General features: G+C 70.0%; 1 non-coding gene across 1 annotated transcript; it reads right to left on the bottom strand.

Annotated features, from left to right (window-relative positions):
• Positions 1 to 3,366: 3,366 nt before the first annotated feature.
• LOC135889818 (5S ribosomal RNA) lies at positions 3,367 to 3,485 on the bottom strand. The gene has a single exon (XR_010562144.1). It is a non-coding gene; the product is annotated as a 5S ribosomal RNA (ribosomal RNA).
• Between the last annotated feature and the right edge of the window lie 1,515 nt (positions 3,486 to 5,000).

Raw genomic sequence — 5,000 nt, 5'->3', positions numbered from 1 at the left:
CGCTCCGGGGGGGAAAGCTTAATAGTCGTCCCCCAGACAGGGTGGGTGGGGGGGAGGCTTAACAGTCTTCCCCCAGGCTGAGCGGGAGGCTTCGCAGTCGTCCCCCGGGCAGTCCGGGGGAAGGCTTAATAGTCGTCCCCCGGGCGCTCCGGGGGGGGGGGAAGGCTTAATAGTCGTCCCCCAGACACTGTGCGGGGGGGGAGGCTTAGCGGTCTTCCCCTAGGCTGGGCGGGGAAGGGCTGGCGGGAGGCGTAGCAGTCTTCCCTCGGGCGGTCCGGTGGGGGAGGCTTAGCAGTCGTCTCCAGGGTGGTCCGGGGGTGGGGGGAGGCCTCAGAGTCGTCCCTCGGAGAGTCGGGTCGGCGGCGGCGGTGGGTGTCAGGCTTTACAGCCAGCCTCCGGAGGGTGAGCGTCCTCGGACGCGATGCAGCCGCCGCAGAGAGGCAGCCTCCGAGGCTGGGAGCGGAGCACCGAGACTGGGGAGAGGGGAGCAGGAGCCCGGGAGGGGGTGGGGTGGGGGGCCTTCAGGACAACCGGTCAACCCCCGGGGAAGCGGCTGTAAAAATTTCAAAGTCCCCACCGGGACAACAGGTCAACCCCCGGGGAAGCGGCTGTAAAATTTTCCAAGTCCCCGCTCGGCCACCAGGTCAACCCACTGAATCTAATGGGTTGACCTGGTGGCCGGTTTGATTTCCGGCCACCAGGTCAACCCATTGGATTCAATGGGTTGACCTGGTGGCCGGTTTGCTGTGCGGCCCGGGTGTCACCCCACTCCGCGGGCCGCGCGGCAGTGGTCCTGAGGACCACAGAGGGGGGCTTAATAGTCGAGATGGAGCAGGTCCGGGGGAGGCTTAATAGTCGTCCCCCGGGCAGTCCGGGGGAAGGCTTAATAGTCGTCCCCCGGGCGCTCCGGAGGGGAAAGCTTAATAGTCGTCCCCCAGACAGGGTGGGTGGGGGGGAGGCTTAACAGTCTTCCCCCAGGCTGAGCGGGAGGCTTCGCAGTCGTCCCCCGGGCAGTCCGGGGGAAGGCTTAATAGTCGTCCCCCGGGCGCTCCGGGGGGGAAAGCTTAATAGTCGTCCCCCAGACAGTGTGGGTGGGTGGGGGGGGGGGAGGCTTAACAGTCTTCCCCCAGGCTGAGCGGGAGGCTTCGCAGTCGTCCCCCGGGCAGTCCGGGGGAGGCTTAATAGTCGTCCCCCGGGCGCTCCGGGGGGGAAAGCTTAACAGTCGTCCCCCAGACAGTGTGGGTGGGTGGGTGGGGGGGGAGGCTTAACAGTCTTCCCCCAGGCAAAGCGGGAGGCTTCGCAGTCATCCCCCGGGCAGTCCGGGGGAGGCTTAATAGTCGTCCCCCGGGCGCTCCGGAGGGGAAAGCTTAATAGTCGTCCCCCAGACAGGGTGGGTGGGGGGGAGGCTTAACAGTCTTCCCCCAGGCTGAGCGGGAGGCTTCGCAGTCGTCCGCCGGGCAGTCCGGGGGAAGGCTTAATAGTCGTCCCCCGGGCGCTCCGGCGGGGGGGAAGCTTAATAGTCGTCCCCCAGACAGGGTGGGTGGGGGGGAGGCTTAACAGTCTTCCCCCAGGCTGGGCGGGGGGGAGGCTTAATAGTCATCCCCCAGACAGTGTGGGTGGGTGGGGCAGGGGGGGGAGAGGCTTAGCAGTCTTCCCCTAGACTGGCCGGGGGTGGGGGCTTAGCAGTCGTCTCCAGGGTGGTCCGGGGGTGGGGGGAGGCCTCAGAGTCGCCCCTCGGAGAATCGGGGCGGCGGCGGTGGTGGGTGTCAGGCTTTACAGCCAGCCTCCGGAGGGTGAGCGTCCTCGGACGCGATGCAGCCGCCGCAGAGAGGGAGCCTCCGAGGCTGGGAGCGGAGCACCGAGGCTGGGGAGAGGGGAGCAGGAGCCCGGGGGTGGGGGTGGGGGTGGGGGGCCTTCAGGACAACCGGTCAAGCCCCGGGAAGCGGCTGTAAAATTTTCAAAGTCCCCACCGGGACAACAGGTCACGCCCCGGGAAAAGGCTGGAAAATTTCCTAAGTCCCCGCTCGGCCACCAGGTCCACCCAGGTCTAGCAATGGGGTTGACCTGCCTGATGGCCGGTTAGTATCAACGTAGTCTCACACAGGAGGGCAGCTCTCAGGCCGGCCGGCTGCGGCTGACTCTGGGGCGGTGCCCGGTGCCCGGCAGCGAGGCGCGGGGGGGGTGGGGGGGTGAGGGGGGGGGAGCGACACGGGGCTTACCGGCCCCGGGGCCGGGGGCGCCTCCTGCGGCTTTGGGGGCCGCGGGTCCTCCGTGGCATCCAGGCCAGGCCTCTCCTGCCTGGCCGCGGGGGGATTCGGGGGCGGTCCCGCGGGCCGGCGGCCGGGCGCAGGGGGGGGGGCCCGAGCGAGTCCGCCCCGGGCCCGGGGTCTCCCCCTGCGGCTCAGGGGGGGCGTGGGTCCTCGGGGGAGGAAGCCCGGGGGGAGCTGCAGACCCGCCGTGGGGCCCTCCAGGCCAGGCCTCGCCTGGGTGGCCGCGGGGGGATTCGGGTCGGGCCCGCGGACCGGCGGCCGGGCGCAGCGGGGCCGGGAGGGTCCGGGCCAGTCCGCCGCATGCCCGGGGTCTCCCCCAGCGGCTTCGGTGGCCGTGGGTCCCCGGTGGGGCAAGCGGCGGGGAGCCTGACACCCGCCGTGGGGCCCTCCAGGCCAGGCCTCGCCTGGGTGGCCGGGGGGGGATTCGGGGCGGTCCCGCGGGCCGGCGGCCGGGCGCAGGGGGGCCGGGAGGGGCCGGGCCAGTCCGCCCCATGCCCGGGGTCTCCCCCAGCGGCTTCGGTGGCCGTGGGTCCCCGGTGGGGCAAGCGGCGGGGAGCCTGACACCCGCCGTGGGGCCCTCCAGGCCAGGCCTCGCCTGGGTGGCCGCGGGGGGATTCGGGGCGGTCCCGCGGGCCGGCGGCCGGGCGCAGGGGGGCCGGGAGGGGCCGCGCCAGTCCGCCCCATGCCCGGGGTCTCCCCCCAGCGGCTTCGGTGGCCGTGGGTCCCCGGTGGGGCAAGCGGCGGGGAGCCTGACACCCGCCGTGGGGCCCTCCAGGCCAGGCCTCGCCTGGGTGGCCGCGGGGGGATTCGGGGCGGTCCCGCGGGCCGGCGGCCGGGCGCAGGGGGGCCGGGAGGGGCCGGGCCAGTCCGCCCCATGCCCGGGGTCTCCCCCAGCGGCTTCGGTGGCCGGGGGTCCTCCGCGGAGGAAGCCGGGTGGGTGTTGGGGGGAGCCGGACCCCAGGCGCCCCGACCCGTGACCTGCGGCCGCGACCTCCGACTCGGCAGGAGCGACGAGGGGCTTTCTGGCCCGCCCCCCCCCCCCCTTCTCCTTCCTCCCCAGAAAAAGGAGAGAGAGCTGGCTCGGACCGGGAAAAGCTGCCTACGGCACCTGGGATTCCCAGGCGGTCACCCATCCAAGTACTAGCCAGGCCCGGGACGGTTTACCTTCCGAGATCGGACGGGATCGGGGGCGTTCGGTCCGGTATGGCCGTAGGCACCCGGCTCCGCGCCTCCTCGCCCGCTTTCCCCTGCCGGCGCCCGGGCCTGCCGCACGGCGAGCCCCGGTCGGACTGCCCCGTGCGGCAGGGCCCCCGTCTCTCGCGGGCCCGATCCTTTTTTTTCCTTTTCAAGCTCCGGGGCCCGGGCTGGCCCGTCAGAGCCCCTTCCCCTCCCCCCCCCCCTCCCTCCGGCGTCGGGAAAAATATTTTCCCGGACTTCCAGCGGGCCCGATCCTGTCAGCCGGGGGTGGGGGGGGGGGCAGTCCCTCGCTGCGGCCAGGGAGGGTGAGCCCGGGGCGGCTTGCCTGGCGGCCGGGTCCCGGCAGGCCCGATCCATTCCCCCCCTCCCCGTCCCCCGTCCCCCAGCGGTTCCAGCGGTTCCCCGCCCCGCCCCCGCGCCTGGTTCGCACCCTGTTCCTTCGGGCCGAGGAAGGCGTACCCCGGGGGGAACCGTCCGAGTCCCCTCCCGGGCACCAGGTCAACCCGTGGAATCGAACGGGGTTCACCTGGCTGGCCGGTATGCTTTCCGGCCACCGGGTCAACCCATAGGTTTTAACTGGTATACCTGGTGGCCGCTTTGCCAGGTCAACCCGGTTCTCCCTCCTTCCCTGGGCGCCCCCTCCTCGGAGGCGTCGGGTTAAACTTTTTCCAGACTTCCAGGGGCCCGATCCAGTCAGCCGGGAGGCAGTCCCTCGCTGCGGCCGGGGACGGTGAACCCAGGTCGGCCTGCCTGGCGGCCGGGTCCCTGTCTCTCGTGGGCCCGATCCTTCTTTTCCTTTTCGAGCAGGGGGGGCCCGGCCCGCCCCGGTAGCGCTCCTCGGAGGCGTCGGGCAATTCCCCCCCCCCCCCCGCACCCCACCCAGACTTCCAGGGGCCCGATCCTGACGGCCGGGAGGCAGTCCCTCGCTGCGTCCGGGGACGGTGAGATGCTCGGCCACCAGGTCAACCCGGAGGAAGCGGGCTGAAATTTTTTTTTCCAAGTCCGAAAGATTGTCCAAGTCCCCGCTCGGCCACCAGGTCAACCCGGAGGAAGCGGGCTGACAATTTTTTCCAAGCCCGAAAATTTTTTCCAAGTCCGAAAGATTGTCCAAGTCCCCGCTCGGCCACCAGGTCAACCCGGAGGAAGCGGGCTGACAATTTTTTCCAAGCCCGAAAAATTTTTCCAAGTCCGAAAGATTGTCCAAGTCCCCGCTCGGCCACCAGGTCAACCCGGAGGAAGCGGGCTGACAATTTTTTCCAAGCCCGAAAAATTTTTCCAAGTCCGAAAGATTGTCCAAGTCCCCACTCGGCCACCAGGTCAACCCGGAGGAAGCGGGCTGACAATTTTTTCCAAGCCCGAAAAATTTTTCCAAGTCCGAAAGATTGTCAAAGTCCCCGCTCGGCCACCAGGTCAACCCGGAGGAAGCGGGCTGACAATTTTTTTCCAAGCCCGAAAAATTTTTCCAAGTCCGAAAGATTGTCCAAGTCCCCGCTCGGCCACCAGGTCAACCCGGAGGAAGCGGGCTGACAATTT

This window comes from Emys orbicularis, chromosome 15, assembly GCF_028017835.1.
Source record: "Emys orbicularis isolate rEmyOrb1 chromosome 15, rEmyOrb1.hap1, whole genome shotgun sequence".
Classification (NCBI taxonomy): Eukaryota; Metazoa; Chordata; order Testudines; family Emydidae; genus Emys; species Emys orbicularis.
This window is presented reverse-complemented; position numbering and strand designations above follow the sequence as displayed.